The sequence below is a fragment of the Peromyscus eremicus genome, chromosome 15 (assembly GCF_949786415.1).
Source record: "Peromyscus eremicus chromosome 15, PerEre_H2_v1, whole genome shotgun sequence".
In the NCBI taxonomy this organism is placed as follows: domain Eukaryota; kingdom Metazoa; phylum Chordata; class Mammalia; order Rodentia; family Cricetidae; genus Peromyscus; species Peromyscus eremicus.
The window spans coordinates 8948587-8966427 of NC_081431.1; the positions used below are offsets into that span (position 1 = coordinate 8948587).

The 17841-nt window shown below is 44.4% G+C and overlaps 1 protein-coding gene across 2 annotated transcripts in view; it reads left to right on the top strand.

The window, feature by feature from the left end:
* The window catches only part of Tgfb2 (transforming growth factor beta 2), an 86012-nt gene that overhangs the window by 58578 nt on the left and 9593 nt on the right, over nucleotides 1-17841 (top strand). The gene's annotated exons all lie outside the window — the stretch shown is intronic.

Genomic DNA, 17841 nt, shown 5'->3' on the forward strand with positions numbered 1-17841 from the left:
GTGTTGGGAATCAGACTCAATGTATGTGTATCGGAATCAGGCCTTGTGTATGTCGGCAAGCACTCAACCACTAAGCTAAACCATTAGCTCCCAACAACAGACTCTTTGGTAGCCTTATTGTGTGTACCTATGATAAGGTGTTCCAGTTGTAAAGAGCAGAAGGTGTCCTCCAGGCAGAGTAGCGACATAATGTAACAGAGAGATGGAAGGAGGTTAATTAGACCAGGTCACCTTGTTAGCAGTGTGTGTCACAGGGGGGCTTACTTGAAGAAAAGAAACAATTGATATCTGGATGCAGAAACTTCGTTGTTCTGGGTTTTAATTATTTGGAAAATTGGATAATCAAGATGAGGATTTTTTTCTCATATTCATTATGAAAATGGGATATTACTGTACATGGACATGCTATGTGTGAATTCATGAGAATATATGAATAGCTCTTTTTGTTTGTTTGTTTTTTCGAGACAGGGTTTCTCTGTGTTGTTTTGGTGCCTGTCCTGTATCTCACTCTGTAGACCAGGGTGGCCTTGAACTCACAGAGATTCGCCTGGCTCTGCCTCCAGAGTGTTGGGATTAAAGGCGCGCGCCACCACCCACCGCCCGGCTGAATAGCTCTTAAGTAGGGATGAGGAACTAGTGGTGGAGGGGGCATGTAGAGCTTTTTCTTCTTTGCTAGAATAGACCCTTTGTTAGAGTGGGTGTTTGCGTCTTCACATGTGTTCCCAGAGCACACGGTGGGCAGCGCATGCCTCATAGACAGTGCTGATTTAGCCCGACATCAGGACAGTGCATGTCTGTGTCTGTGCTCCTGACTGTGCTGTGGCCACTTCAGCAGAGGTGTCACGTGACCACTGTTGACTGCGACCCTTGCCCTGTCTACCTCCTTTCTCCACCTTATACAGAAAGATGCTAAATTGAGTCTCAGAGAGATTAAGTGACAGGTCAGAGTCGCAAGGGTACTAAGTGGCAGGCGTGAGACAGGAATCTGTTTCTGACTTTCAAGACTCCTGGCCATTTCTCTCCTGTTCACAGCAAACTTTAAAGATCCTTTCCTCTGTCCCCTGTGTCCTGGTTGGGTGTTTTGTTTGTTTGTTTGTCTTGATTTTGTCAACTTGACTCAAGTTCGAATTATCTGAGAAGAGGGGACCACAACTGAGAAAATGCCTCCCTAAGATTGGCCTGTTGGAAGCCTGTGTGGTGTTTTCTTACTTAGTGATGGATGTGGGAGGGCCCAGCTCACTGTGGGTGGTGCCACCCCCTGACCAGACAGTCCTGGATGAGACAAGAAAGCAGACAGAGCGAGTCATGGAAAGCAAGCCGGTATAAAAGCAAGCCAGTATGTTCCCTGTGGCCTTTGCTTGAGTTCCTGCCTCCGGGTTCTTGTCCCCAGTTCCTGCCTAGGTTTCCCTCAGTGGAGTGTGACCTGGAAGTGTCAGATGAAATTAACCCTTTCCTCCTCCAAGTTCCTTTTGGTCATGGTCTTTATCACAGTGAAAGAAATCAAACTAATACACTTCGGTAAGAGCCAGAAGAGAAGAAAAACGAGGAAAACTGGTCCAGGGAGTCGAGTGAGAATGGGAAGGTCAGCAAACACTGGCGTCTGTGAAAAGCAACAGGGCAGTTAAAGGCGTCCAATAAATTTCAATGTGGCCCAAAGAAACAAATACGTCTATATCTGAGCATCTCCTTTCTTCTGGAATTTAGTTTTCAATTAGAGCACTAATGTTCTGCTGTGCTGAGGATAGAATTCTGACCCTTCTCTTCAGGGCTGTTTTGGGATGTAGCGTCAGCCAGTGGAAGGTGAGCTCTTTAAGATCTTGTTGCCTGCAGGGCACCCTGCTGACCTATTCCCTGGCCCCCTGGCCTCACTCATGCTTTGAGAATGACCTCTGACAGTTGGCTTGCTGAGGACTTCTTTTTCTCCCAGGGGCCATCTCACCTCTATGAAGGGACAGGTCCCATGAGGCTGGTCATGTGGAAGACCTTAGTAAGCTCTTGATGGGTGTGTCCCTTCTCAGAGATCCCCACAGTGTTGGCTGCTCATGATGTGAACGACAGATACAAATAGACTGGAGTCTCTTGAGTAGAAAAGAGACTAGAAAAGCTCAAGAGGAGAGTTTAAGCTTCCAGTTGAGACGGCTGTGAGTAGGGTCTACGGTTACCATAGTGTCACCGCACACGGGAATCCCAAAGAGGACATTTCTAGCAAAATAGTCAGAGACAGTAGCAACCCCTAAACTGTCAGGAACTCAACTGTGTAACACTCTTGCCTTTCAAAACTGCCAAGGCCCAGAAAATAAAGAGACTCAGAACCTCAATAGGAAGATAAATCCCTCCATGGCTAGATCATCAGAAGGCCGCCTTGGCCTTTATTCGTTTGGATTATGAACTGCTAGTTAAGAACGTGAATGAGAAACATGGAATTAGACAAGGAGGAACGTGGACGATGCCGCAACAGCTATGATGACCCTTTGCTCTTGAGATTTTTACCAGGATAACAGTGATGCTGGTCAGAAAACCCAGCAAGGTCTGCAGAGGACCATTTACTTAAAACCTACCCTGTATAAAGCCCACCCCACGTTTGTCCCCTTGACACTCCAGCTGTCCTCTGACTTCTGCTTCTGGACCCTTTATCAGAAGCCCCGTTTTTCCTTATTGTTCATCATCTTTCCACTTTAGTTGTCACTGGGGTAGGGAGGGTGGCAGTGTCTTTGCAGCCTTTGGTCATGTCATTTTCAGCCTAGTGTACAACTGATGTTTATGATAATGGCCTTGAACGGCAGCAGTGAGGCTAAGTTACAAGAATAGAATTGAACACATTTGTAATAGACTTTTGAGTTTTATATCCAAACTCATTGAAATATCACTTTGAAAAATAAAAAAAATAAAAAAAAATGGTTTTGTGCTTAAATGGGAAGATCTTAAACTATTTGAAAAATGTGGTTGTTCTGAGATCAAGCTCTAAAGTTTCTGGCTGTCCTTTGACTACCTTGTCTTCTGATATTCTGCTCCCTAGAGGACTGTGTGTGACTCTGAGGCAGTGGAGATTGCTTCCTGCAAGACACATTAAGATACATTGAGATTCTTCAGGGCACTGTGCAGAAAGGGGTGTGTGTGTGTGTGTGTCCTCACGTGTTCATAACCCACTAATGCACACCTGTGTATAAATAATCGAATTATTTTAGTAGTGAAAGCAAGTCATCCCCTACCTAAGTAGACAGTCTACATAGTTCATCTATGCAAGATTCTGAAATGTGCATTTCTGAGGCTTTAGTTTGGAAGTTAGGGTGGATGATGGATGGCTTAGACCTGCATTTGGAGAGATCTGGGTTCTTAAGATGTGAAAGGAGGCTAATGGAGTTAATGAAAACTACCTCTTCCTCCCCCACCCCCACTCGTGTATATGTATGTGGAAGAGAGAGAGAGAGAGAGAGAGAGAGAGAGAGAGAGAGAGAGAGAGAAACTCTTGGCTTTCATTTCTCATATTGCCCAAAGGGATATAAAATAAAAAAGAGGTCAGCCAGAAAACCCTGACTGTCTGTTAAATTAGACTTGCAAAATATGCTACTGAAAAAAAAAAGTTATACTGTGCTCCTGTTGTATGGAATTTTACAACATACAATACCCTTAAGACTGACCTCACCTCTGGCGCCACGTTGGAGACATACACAGCATAGGAACCATTTCAACCCCCCTCCAAAACAAATAAACAAACAAAACAGCCATGATGTATGAAAAAATACTCCTTACACAAGGCCATCAGTATCTCAGGGTTTTACAAAGTAATCAAATGGCATGCCTGCCTCAGAAGGAAGTTGAATAGTTATCATTTCCATTAGGTCATGATGCTACTTGGAGTCAGCTAGCTGTGTGAGTAGCTGGGACTCAGAAAGTCACACGGACACCACTCCTTCTTGATTGAGTTAAAAAAAAGTCCCTGATCATGCAATAGTAACTAATAGTGCTATTACTCTTTTTTCCATATTATAGCCCAGGAACAATAGACCAGTATTGATATTATTGTTAATACATCCAGTATTCACCTATTCACCGTGTGTTACACAATGTTGTGAGTGCTCTCTTTCTTCTCTCTCTCTTCTCTCTCTCTCTCTCTCTCTTTCATGTGTGTGTGTGTGTGTGTGTGTGTGTGTGTGTGTATGTGTGTGTGTGTAAAAAAGCCATTCACTCTTTATAAAAACCCTAGAAGGGGTAGGTAATGCCATCTCCTGTTATAAACAAGGACACTGGTGCCTGGTGAACTTCAGTGACTTTGTTGCCATTGGGTTAGAGGAAGGCCGTGCCTGGATTCCCACCCAAGCTGTCTGCCTCCAGGAGCCATATTCTTGACCTCTTCACCTTAGCAGCAGAAAGCACAAGGCTGTGAGGTTAGGATCATGTGTGCTGAGGGCAGAGCTTTGCCCTTTTGGGATCCCAGGGAAGTCCTGTGGCTAGAAATATTTGCAAGTTGGTACAATACAAATACAACCACCCATTTGTCAGAAATTTATCAGGTTCACGCATGAAAACCTCACACAGGCTCTGTCTCCCGAGCAATTACCATCGTAGATTCCCAAGCATTCTTTTGAATGCTTGTAGAACAATGTCTTTACAGTCGTTTCCCGTATGGTATAAACCAAAGCTTGAGCACTCTAGTCCCTATGGCACAGTCTGGTTTTTGGTTGCTCCCCAACAAGTTTGCCTGAGGGCATTAAAGAATGTTTCCCCATACCATCTGCTCATGAGCCATTTAGAGAGAAGAGGAGCTTCGTAGCCAGTCAGCCCTGGGCTTGTTTTTGCTTCCTACCTATTTCCATTTTAGCTTTTGGGTCCAACAAATGCCTCTTCTCTCTGAGCCTCTACATTGTGAACTGGAGGGAAAGGTTTTCTTGAATGAGTCTCTGAGGTAATGTGCCTTCCAAGTGTGGCAAATCTGAAGCAGAGGTGGACCATTATCTGGATTTTACTGGCCACCTGGGGGGTGGGTGGGCAGTATTTCTTCTACAACTAGCATGTGACTAGAAAATCACTATGATGTTGTCCATTATCTCTGGTTGGCCTTGATCTGATCTGTTTCCTGTTATGAGTAGAGCAGAGTAGAGTGTTAGGGTTGGCCATTGTTTATGTCATTTTATGGCTTGTGCGTTTGCTGGATTAAATCGCTAAGGACAGTGAGTGAGCTGGGAACTGTGACGTGTCTCGTTTGTCTCTTTGAAGAACTACTAGAAAGCAATCAAATCAATGGGGACAATCGTTTACCTCATCCCCTACCCTCTGCTTCTACTTCCTGGCTCATCATCAGACAAAGAGATTTTCTATTTCGGATTGATTTCTAATTTTTTAATTTGCGTGTATGAGTGGGTGCCTACATGTGTGTATGTCACCTCATGTGCCTGGTACCTGCAGAGGCCAGAGGAGGACATCCGATTTCTGGGAACAGAGTTCAGAAAGTTTGTGAACCTCCCAATGTGGATGTTGCAAACAGAACATGGGTCCCCTGGAAGAAATCCTAACCACTGAGGCATCTCTCCAGCCCCCTATGAACTGATTTTCAATAAAGTTCTTTTTATCCTGCTACAGATGTTTGCTATCTCAACTGTTCTATAACCTCCTCAAGCCCAAAGTCTCTCCCAAGGGAGAACACACACTTACTTTGTGACTGACGTTTTGATAAAGTTCAAAATAGTTTTTTGGGTGGAACTTCTGTTCTAGAAGTAGGCTCAACTCACAGCTTTTGAGGACACCTCTTCAGGGACAGATCTGGACATTGGAGAGGTGCTATTGGTTTACTTTTGAAAACTGCCACAGTTCTATTGGAGAGTTTAGACAATAAGGCAGATGGTAATGGCCCTGGCTTTCCATTAGATATGAAATCAGGTCCCTCCAGCCTCGCCTTTGGCCATGCTTGTCTGAAAAGTGCTGCTTTCTGATTTCAGCTACTGTGAAGCTCCCATATGCTGGTCCCTAGACCTTGTTATCCACGCTCGACTCACTCCCTGCTAAGGCTCGTGTCTACTCTTCTCTCTACCCACAACGCACTTCTAGAGCTGTCCGTGCGTCTGGCTCCTTCAGTCCCTTAGGTCTTCGCCCCTCCTGTGAGTCGCTGGTGACTTTGGGCCCCACCCTGCCTGTCACCTCAGGGTCCCCTTTCCAACAGATCCACCCCTGCTGGCAGCTGTACTCTGTGATGCTCTCCATCACCACGGTACTTGATCTTGTGGTCGCTGGTCTTCATCTGGTTTTTCCCTCACCCCGCTCCTCTTCCCGGCATAGTGAGTACTCTGTAGCCGCTTCTGAGTGAAGTCAAGAAAGGTTTCATAACGAGATCATTGTTAAAATAAATGTGTGACATCATAACAGGACCTTTAAGAACCATTACTTGCTTCTTTAGCTTTGGAAAATGTCCCGCCTGGGTTTTAAAGATCTCTCTCCAAATATTTATGGAGAAAGAAATGTACTTGCCTACCCATTTTCTGTTATTTATTTAGCGACTGGCAAAGTAGATAATAACAATGTAGGTTAAAAAAAAATAAGATTCCGTAACAAGTTAATGGAACTGATACTCTTGGGTTTAGGAATGGTTTTTCCCTTAATGGCTCATGCATTTAAGGCATCATCTCCAGTGGAAGGGTGTTGACAAGTGATAGAGCAATAGAGGAGTGAGGCATAGTGGGAAATTAGTGCCTTGAAGGAAGATCCTTGACAGTGGTTAATTTCCATGTTGTAGTAAGGATTAGGTCTAGTGAGACTGAGTTACTCTTTCCCCACAAGTGGCTTGTTATATGTCAGGTCAAAAGGGTACCCCAATTTCCCCCCCAAAAGGGCAGGCCCACTGACTTGGTCCAAAATTGAGTCTAAGCTCGATTCAAGCTGGACTATAGAAGGATTTCTGGTGGTCAGATAAAAATCAGCATTTCTCAGGAATGTGAGAAAGGGATACCCATCTAAGAAAGGGAGTTATTTCCCTTTCCTCTGGCAGAAGGGGCATATGGCTCTCCGTTGACATATACCTGTGGCACCTATTTGCATATCAAAGCCCATGCTGGCCTCCAGGCCCCCTCGGTCCCTACTCATATTTACTTGTTATACTTTGCAAAGCACCCACACTCCTGGCCCTTCTCACCTCCCCCACCCCCTCCACTATAATGACCCCCAGGCTGTTCCAGACTCACCCCTTTTTTATAAGGGCAAGCCCCCCCTACTATTCTAGCTTTCTCTACTTTCTCTTTCTTGATATCTTCTCTCTTGCCATTCTCCCCACTTCCCTAGCCCTAGCTGTGCTCAGTCTGTTTCTCTTTTTCTAGGCTCTGGACTCTTCCAGATGCCTCTGGATGTTCTCTCTCTCTTATCCACAACACCCCCCTCCAGTCATGGAACAGCCATTTCCGTGGTGTCGTTCCTGTGTCCCTTGCATACATTGTAAAGTAAGGCTACCCTATGCTGGCCTTTCTCTCTTCATTAATACCACTTTGGCACATACTCTCACCATGCTGTGATATAACTCACATGCCCTCACCAGAACCCAGACAGATTTGACTGCCCAAGTTTTCACTTTCAGCCCCCCAAACTATGAGCCAGATAAACCTCTTTGCTTTACAAAGTACACAGCTTTGGGTATTTTGTCATTGCAACAGATATCAAACTAAGAAGATAATTCCTGAGCTCTCTATACTTTTTAAAGCAAAAAAAAGAGAGCTGATTCTTGACTTATTTAAACTTGGTACTGAATAGCCCCAACCACTAATGGAAATGCTCAGCTGAATGTAAATATGTGCATAAATTATAGTACAGGCAATGTGTATTGTAGGTACCAGGAAGTAGGATGAAGTGTTAGAAATGTGTTCTCCAAACCCATCTGTGTTAGTGTCAGACCAGAGAATCGGAGTAAAAAGTCAGATAAGAAAATCAGAAGGCAGCTCCAGGGAGTCATGGGTCTATTTCAGACTCATCCACATCTGCTGACAGCACTAGGCTGTATAGCCTCAGGGAGTGAGAAAGTTCAGCTAACAAAAGGATTCGTGGGCTTGAACCATCAATGCTATGCTGCATGATCTCCTGCACTGATGTTATTTAGTCTGACAAATCCCTTCCAAGCTGTGTGATGTCTGCGATGGCCTCGCATGTCCCTCTGAGCTGCAGCATTGGCTCTTTCAAGTGACAAAGGTCTCTTTCATCCCTTAGACCTGGAGAAGGGAATTTACTTGTTTATGCCTATGTGCAGTCACAGCACAAAGGCCCATCTGTAGAATGAACGAAAGGAAGGAGAACAATAGAGAATTGTAAGGTATTTCCATCACAGAGGAGGAGTGTGTGTGTGTGTGTGGGGGGAGGATGTTTCAACACATATCTGGGGACATTAGTGTAAAAAAGATCCCATGTGTTCTTATCCTTGGTTGCAGGTACACTTGGTTATGCATCCCGTAGGTGTCTATCAAGTGCCGAGCTGTATACTATAAAGAGAAAGCACAGGGGTGATTTGAGCTCCAGAGAGTCTGTTTCCACTCTCTTCTGTCTTCCAAAGCTGATGCCTGTTTCAGGCGGGCTCTGCAGGCTACAGAGTAGTCCTTGCCAGGCATACATTACTCAGGACTTCGTGGAAGGGTACAATTACAAAGGAGCCATGACAATTATGGGACATGGTGTTAGCAGAAGTAGTAAGTTCTGGGTGTGCTGAGCCACCTCAGAAGGTTACTGATGCCAGCCGTGGTTTGTCAGGCACCCCTAAGGTGGCCCAGTGTGACTGGGAAGAGAGTTACATTTCTGCCTTTGGAAAAGAAAAAATAATTTTGCCTAGCTCTGATTCTCTAGAAAGTTCCACTTTCCATCACTTGGCAATTCTCTTTTCTACTTTTTCCTCCATTCGCATTCTCCTAGTAACATGTAACCCAGCAGAAAGGGTCTCGTGGAGCATCCTATCACAGACCTTCATGATTCTGTTCTCTGAGATATGTGTAACTGCTGTGGTTGGTCTGCAGGTGTGTAAAAAACCCCAAGGTTCACTTGCCACTTTCAAAGACTGATTATTCATTCTTTGACTGGGACTTACTTATCACTTGACCAAGTGTTTCTAGGTTTGTTAGTGATGGGAATTTATACAGGACCGGGCTGTATAAGGTGCCAGTGGAAGGCTGGTAGGCCAATAACGGAGTGTCAGAAAGAACGATCTTCCACTGAAGGATTTCACAGTCTGGTCACACGTGTCAAAGTTGTCTACACAGGATGGTGTGTGATACTCACCGTTGCAGTTGGCTTTCTTCCCACTTCCCCACAGATATACTCAAACCCTTATTCCTAAACTGTGATCTGGTTTTCAAGCAAATTCACTGTGGGATAATTAGTTAAGATAGGACCATATGGAAGAGGACAGGCCCCTATCTGACTGGTGTCCACGACAAGATGGCCATATGAAATCAGAGAGGCACCAGAAGAATTACAGCTTGTGACATTTTTAGCTAATATATAAGTTGGTTTTAAAACCTCACAGGTCTAGAGAGTGAGAGCTTGGGTGTGCCTAACTCCCAAAGTCCCTGAGACCATCACAGCACTGATGATCTTCAAGGACACTTTGCAGAGGGAACATCAAGGGCCACAGAGTGGGGAAATAAGCGGTCCTTTCACGGAGGTGAGTGGGACTGCTCACCTAAATGGGCCTTGCAGCTCTCAATTGTTGGAATTCCACTTTCTTGGCTGTAGATAGTGCACCATAAAGTGTGATTTCAGAGACAAGCAGCCAGGAAGGAACTGCATCTAGCAACAGGTTCTGGTTTGGGTGCCATGGCGGTTAGCTTTGACACCAACATGATGAAGACATTGAGTAAGCAGTAACAGACACAATGTCCAAAGGAAGCTATACATATTATATAATACATCTACAAATTATATACTGAGTGGCAAACAGCATTCAGAGAGAATCCAGCAAGCTAAAAACCTGGATAGAATAATCAGCTTCAAAGTTGAAAGGGAGACATTTGTGTTTGTGATCCAAATATAAATTCCATAAATGTAGACTACAACAGTGAGGTCCAGAGTGTTCCCTCCTCCATGCTTCTGTATCATATGGGAATGTGATACAAAATACAGGCTCTTAGGTTCTCATCCTATGAAACTGGAAATGCTGAGACTGGGCTAGAGAGAGGGAGCAATAGACAGACAGAGATAGAGAGACAGAGACAGAAATGCCTGACTCAATGGATGATGGATGTGGCTACTGACCAAATGAAGTCATTTTCATTAAGAGTATGCCCCAAACAAGGAACGTAGGTGCCCCTCAGACCATGTTCACCATCCTCTGTATCCTTTCCACACTCTAGATCACACATGGACTTTATTGAAGAACTCACCTTTAGAGAGACATGGAAAAGACAGCTTTGCCTGGTATCACAGACCTACATAACAACCACCCAGAAGGGGAGGCAGAGGTAAAAGGATTGTAGGTTGAAAGTCAGCCTAGACTCCATAGTAAATTCAGTGCCAGCATGAGCAACTAAATGAGACCCTGTGCTAAACTTAAAAATAAAAAGAGAACTAGAGATAAAGCTCAGTGATGGAGCGCTTGCCTAACAATCACAGGGCCTTGGTTCAGTACCCAGAACTGGGGGTGGGGGAGGGGCATTACCAGAACAGTGAAGCACTTTGAACTTGACCTGAAGGAAGCTGCCCCTCATGACTGGGGCTGTCATAGAAAAGAGAGAGAATTTCACATTTTACTAGACAAGCAAAACACAATATTGGAAAACCCTCTTCCCTACGCATCCGGGCCCTTGCTCCCAAGCTTTGCCAATGCACATGAGTCCTTCAGGGTTCCCCCTTTAGCTAGAGGATGTGAGACTCAGAACCGTAATGTCTACTGCACAGGGGTTTTATTGGACTAAAAACAAACTTGGAAATATTTGAAGAGCTCCACTGACAGCAGAGCAGCAAGAAGTGGGACTATGATTAACAGCCTGCTTGGTGGAAATGTTCAGAGAAGGCAGAATCTGAAGAATTTGAAATATCTAGAGGTGACAGGTGGCCTTTCTTGTAAAGTCGTGAAGAGAGGCCTTTACAAAAAGAAAGATGGGAGTAAGCTGGGTCGGGCTGGAGCAGCTGGCCTCTGAAGTGCCTCTCCAGTCTTGAGCTTTGTGATTCAGAAGTTCATAACTTGGTGTCAAGCACATCCAAGAGGTTCACGGTCACAGCCAACAGAGTGTACACTTAAATCAGTATTCATTAATAAATATTATTGGAAACTCTAGTCATATTTAAACACACGTCGACATTGATGACAGTTGGAACACTGGAAACATTAAGATTGTCACAGCAAGATGGCCTGGTACCAGGGAGGCCAGCGCAGGTTTTCTCTACAGCCCTGTTGTGAAATCTCCTTTCCATTAGAAGGCTGGTTGAATTGACTCCTCCGTTCTCCTGCAGGGTCATTAATGTCCGGATACGGATAGTGATGTCCAGTTCCCACAACCTTCTTGCAATGCTGTGGTATGTCATGGAGAGATGTCACCTTGGCCCCGAGCCAAATCCCAAGTTGATTTACAGTATTACTCTTTTACAGTGAAGATTTTTCTCTGGCTGCAATTTCCAACTATACTTTTACTTTTTTTTAAAACCCCTAAACTATTCGGTAACGCAGTGACTTTCACCTCTAACCACCCCCCCCAAGCTGGCTACTTTCCAGGAGTGGAGGGATGAATGAATCCTTTTGTGTAGGGGTTTTGTAACTCACTGAAGAACTTAAAGTCTTGCCAAAGGTGAGACGTGAGTACTTTACACATGTTGTATATAACTTGTCCATATCAGTAATACCATGAAGGCAGCCCCGTGGGTGGTAGCTGAGCCTGAGACAGAGGAATCTCATTTTCAAGCTCTTAGGAGCCCCTGCTTCTAAGTCAGTGAGGAACTATGGTTGGTCAACTCTTTTTTTTTTTTTTTTTTTCTTTTTTGGTTTTATCGAGGCAGGGTTTCTCTGTGCAGTTTTGGTGCCTGTCCTGGATCTCGCTCTGTAGACCAGGCTGGCTTCGAACTCACAGAGATCTGTCTGGCTCTGCCTCCCGAGTGCTGGAATTAAAGCCGTGCACCACCACCACCACCCGGCAGATCAATTCTTTTTTTTTTTTTTTTTTTGGTTTTTTGAGACAGGGTTTCTCTGTGTAGCTTTGCGCCTTTCCTGGAACTCACTTGGTAGCCCAGGCTGGCCTCAAACTCACAGAGATCCGCCTGGCTCTGCCTCCCGAGTGCTGGGATTAAAGGCGTGCACCACCACCGCCCGGCTCAATTCTTTATTGGAAAAGAAAAAAAAAGAATAGAGCCTGGGAGATGGCTTGGTGTGTAAAGGTGCTTGCTGCCAAAGTTGAAGACTTGAGTTTGATCCCTAAGACTCACACGGTGAAAGGAGAGTCAGATTTGTCAGGGTTGTCCTCTGACCTCTACGTGTTCACTGTATCTATCACTCATGAGTGAGCACACACACACACCCCCCACAGGATTATAAAAATGAGATAAACTTTAAATTACCTTAACTTGAAATGAATATATGTGAGTGCGTGCATATATGTTCTCACACATTAGCATGCTGTTGAAGGGTGTTTTTTACATAGCTATGCTAATTGCTAATCTATGTTATGTTTTTTTTTTCATAAAGCATATCAACCTTTGTCATCTTTAATCCTTAACTCTTCTTTTCTTTGAAATAGAGGAGTTTCAAGAAAATAATTGAAAACCAAAGAGCAGAAAACCTTCTAGATTTTTAGTATAGTGTTTGTTTTGTTATTTATTTTATAGCTGTCTCTCTCACACCTAAAATTAGGAAAAAATTATCATGATAAAATATGTACAAAGACGCCGGGCGGTGGTGGCACACGCCTTTAATCCCAGCACTCAGGAGGCAGAGCCAGGCGGATCTCTGTGAGTTCGAGGCCAGCCTGGGCTACCAAGTGAGTCCCAGGAAAGGCGCAAAGCTACACAGAGAAACCCTGTCTCGAAAAACCAAAAAAAAAAAAAAAAAAAACAAATATGTACAAAGACTAAAACTCACCTTTTGGCTGTCTCTGTTCACTGCCGTGGGCATCACGCTGTCAGTGCTGTGAGGTCAGCCACCACTGCGCACTGGCAGGAGTTTCAACTCCTCCCTTTTTTTTAAACTGAAGTTAACTGAAGTTATTGCCAGTGTATGCGTATGTGAATGTGTGTTTGCAATGATGCTCAAATTGAAATCAGAGGACAACTTGGGGGAGTCAGTACTCCCTCCATGTAGGTCCTGAGGATCAAACTTGGCTCATCAGCCATGGCAGAAAGGGCCTTTATCCACTGATCATCTCACCAGCCCCGGATTTGTTGGTGGTGTTGGTGTTAATCATTCAAAGCAGAGACTTCATCCATTTATCCATAATGACTAATTACCCTGTTCCCCCAAACCCTGCAACCACTATCCTACTTTCTTTCTGTTTAAATTCTCCTAGTCTAACTTCTCGTGTGAGTGAGATGCTTCTGGTTTTGTGTTGACGCCCTTCACTGAGTTTGATGTCCTCTAGATTTGTCCACGTTGCAGCAGATGCCAGAACTCCCCTTGTCTCTCTGGCTGTATATATAGTAGTCTACTGTGTGCATATATTACATTGTGCCCATCCACAAGTCTTTTGATGGGCACTTGGTCTTTCTCCACCTTTTGGCTCTGTGTACCATGTTGCTGTGGACACTGGTGTGATGGTTTGAATGAGGATGGTCCCCATAGGCTCATATATTTGAGTGTTTGGTTCCCAGTTGGTAGAATGTTTAGGAAGGATTAGGAGGTGTGGCCTTGTTGGAGGAGGTGTGTCACTTGGGGTGGGCTTTGAGGTTTTTAAAGCCTATGCCAGACCCAGTCTCTCATCTTCTCTGCCTCCTGCCTGTGCATCAGGATATGAACTCAGCTACAGCTACAGTATCGTATCGTGTCCACTTGATGGCTGATAGGCTAACCACTATGATGGTCATGGACAAACCTCTTGAAACTCTAAGCAAGCCCTCAATGAAATGCGCTCTTTTATAAGCTGCTTTGGTGATGGTGTTTCTTCATAGCAAAAGAACAGTGTCTGAGATAATTGGTATATACATTATCTGTTTGTATCTGGGTTCTCAATTCTTTTGGGTTATAGGTGGGAGTGGCTTTTCTGGGTCATGTGGTAACTCTCATTACTCTTTGGAGGAACTTTTTTCAAAAACGCACTTTTCCCTTACAGCAAGTCATCCTTCTGAAGACCTTCTAGAATGCTCTGGTTTTTCACAGAAGTACTAGCTCCCTTTTCTTTTGGTCTTATACATCGTCAGCTTCTAGGCAATTAATTAACTTGCATCATTTCAATACCAAGTGCACCTGTCATCAGCTAGTTGGGAAACATGCACAATGGATGTTTGCTAAGCACAATTCACCCGGCAAGGGCCAGAAGTGGTTAGAAAGTATGTTCTAGAAAAGCCCCAGAATTTCGCAGGTTCTGGTCAGCTGAGGATAGAATCTGGAATGGATGGGCAGCATTGGGTAACTGGGCCAAGAAAGATAGCTGCTCATCGACCAAATTACCTCTGCCCTAAGTTGTAGAAAGAAACACAGCAACAAGTGACTTTGGATCCAGAAGGACCCAGCAGCTGGTCACATTTGATGCCCTGGTTTAGAGCCAAGAGAACAGCTCAGGTAGCAAAGGCTAAAGAAGGTCTAGTCCTTTTTTGCTGTGACTTCTGTGTGTGTGTGTGTGTGTGTGTGTGTGTGTGTGTGTGTGTGTGTACATTCATGTGGAAGCCAGAGATCAATATTGGATGTGCTCTTTGATAGCCTTTCACTGTTTAAGTGGCTTCTCAGTGAACCTGGAGCTTATCCATTCAGCAAGGCTGACTGGCTGGTGACCTTCTGAAATCCTCCTGCCTCTGCTCCTGTACTGTAGTTACAGATGCATGCCACCATGCCTGACTTTTCATGTGAGTACTGGGAATCTGAACTCAGATCCTCTTGCTGGCAGGACAGGCACTTTATTGCTAGAATTACCTCCCCAACACTTTTTATGACTTCTCGAATGTAGGAAAGGCCCAGTGAAGAGAGACATCAGGTTTACTCCCTGGGATACATCTTCTCTTTAGACTTAATTTAACATGCTGGTAAATGGGAATAAACAGGGAATGGAGGAGTGGCATGTATAGCTTTTAAAGATAGCTTTGAAGTGAAGATTCCACGGTAAGGTGTGAGTAGAAGCTTTTTCTAGACAGTTCTGAGGAGGAAACCATGAAGCCTGTGGAGGTACACTTTTAAAAAGCATCATCAGTCCTTGTTAGCCTCTCAGATGATTGAAGGTTTGGGAGTCTGCCCCTCTAAACACGGTCTAAAGGAACTCCATTTATTTAGCTTAGAGAGAAAACATGCGTGCTGAGGGGACTTAATAACAGTCTTCAGGAGCAGGAGGACTATTCTCTGAGTGATGAGAAACAACTGTTTCCTGTTTCTGCTCAGGACAGGAGAAGAGTGGAGTCAGGACTGTGAGTGAATTTAAGAAGTCATTGTCCGGAGAGTTCAAGACACTGACTGAGCAGAAAGAAAAACCAGCACTTCTCTGTCCCAGAATTACGTGGCCTCCTGTCTTTCTTGGGGTTATTGACTTGTGGCCTTTTCATGACTCTCAAACCTGGATAAAAACAATCCAGCATGCCCTTCTCTGATGTAAAAAAGTGAGTTGTCCATTGCCCGAGCCTTGCAGTGCGCTGTGGTTGAGGAAGCCGCAATCCCTAACTCTTCAGGGGATTCACAACAGAAAAAGCCAGAGTCCCTTTGCTATCCTTTATTCCCCCTCTTGAAATCGGGATAATGTAGATTTACTCCCCTGTAAGGAACAGAATCCCCATCAATAGGCTGGTGAGGTGGCTCAGTGGACAAAGATGCCTGCCACCAACCTGCTGACCCGAGTTCCATCCCTGAGACCCACACAGTGGTGGTGAGAACCGACACCTGTATCCTGTGCTCTGCCCACCACACCTACCACGACAGTAGTGCTTCCAGACACTCTCACACATGTACAGAAATGTAAAGAGAATAAAAATTTTTCTATCAATTTGCCAGTATGCCTTTTTCATCCATTTGGTTAATATGGTCATGATATTCTTGTCCTCAGTGAGACTAGATATTGTGTATATGCATATGTGTGTGTAGATGGAATCATGTAAATGTGTCATATATATCATAGACATTGGATATACATTTAATTTTATATTCAAAATTTATAATCATAAAAATTGTTCTATCATAGTATCAAATAATTATATAATATGTAATTTAGATATAATTACTTCAACAATGAAACTGAGTTTTTGTTCTGGGTAGTAGCCCTAAGTGTTAATTATATGCAGATGAATAAGCTATTAAGAGCACAGAAAGTATCCAGATTACCTCCTAACAATGCAGCACCTCATAGAAGACCTACTAGGAGAAAAGTCCTAAAAGAAGGATGAGTCTGGGCATGCTCCGAACCATTGGCCAGTCGGGGAAATGGATGAAATTCCACTTCCACTCTTGTTTTTGTCATTGTGCCACTTCTTCTCAGTTGGATAAGTTGTGTCTTATTCGCCCAAGACAGCTCTTCTCCATAGAGGACTCATGGATGCAGGGCTGCGTCTTTAACGTTTTATGTCATCCTCAGTCAACTAGGTATGCATTCCGCCTGCATCGAGATTTAGTATAATCTTCTTCAAAGATTTTTGCTTTGATTATTGAATTCTTTCTATCCTGTGAAAAAGGGTCGTGACCCCATAGCCCCACTCTGATTGTCATAACAAAGTGGGAAAATGGCTTGGGGGTGGGGCGGGCTTTGAATCCTCCCTGATTTTCCATTTGCTTAAACTACTTTATAGGAATCTTTGGAGGATTAAATTAAACCAAATAGCATGCGTTAAGCCTGGAGTCCATTGTACCCAGCCCTCAAGTCATATTCACTGCTTTTCTTTAACTGGTAAAAAGAACTTCTTGCCTCTTACAGGATCATGATTAGCCCTACATTCTTCTGTTTAGTGGGGTTTGTCCACTGGGACAGGCCTGTGGAGTAAATTTGTCCAAAGGTCATGAGGACACCTGAGCATGTAGATGCACGAGTCTGTTTTCTTTCTTTTCTTCCCTTCTTCTCTCCATCCTTCCTCCTCTTTGTCTTTCCCTCCCCCCTCCTTTACTGTTTTTATTTCCTTTTGTACCACCCTTTTTTCCCTATCCCTCCCTCCCTTTCTTCCTTCCTTCCTTCCTCCCTCTCTCTTTGTCCTTCCCGCCTCCTCCTTTTTCCTCCCTTCCTCCTTCCTCCCTCCCTCCCTCCCCCCCCTCCCTCCCTCCCTCCCTTCCTTCTCTACTCTGGGGATGCCAGGCAAGCACTCTCTCACTGAACTGCAGCCCCAACTCTGGCTTCTTTCTTCTCACAGTACTTTGTCAATCCTGGGGTGAATGTACTCTAACTCCAAAGATCCCAGGAAGCATTTGTTGCCATATTATCTGAAGCAAACTGTGAAGGTGAGAGTCAAAATCCCAGCCAGAGGTTTACCTCAAAAGCAGGGCACATATTTTAACGCCAGCAGATTTAGGAAACAGGGGCAAGCCCTTTCTCTCTCTATGAGAAGATGTATAATCCAGGGACCTGGGAGGGAGGGTGTGGGTCTTCTGAACTGCACCCTCATCTCCCAGATCCCCAAATTAAAGAAGTAAGGAGACAGAACAACAAAGCCACAAACTTCATAGCATTAAAAAAAAATGTGTGTGTGTGTGTGTGTGTGTGTGTGTGTGTGTGTGTGTGTGTGTACAGGTGGGTGGGTAGGGGGAAGAATGCATTAACAACTAGTTGGAAGGTAACGTGTTTTGGTTTT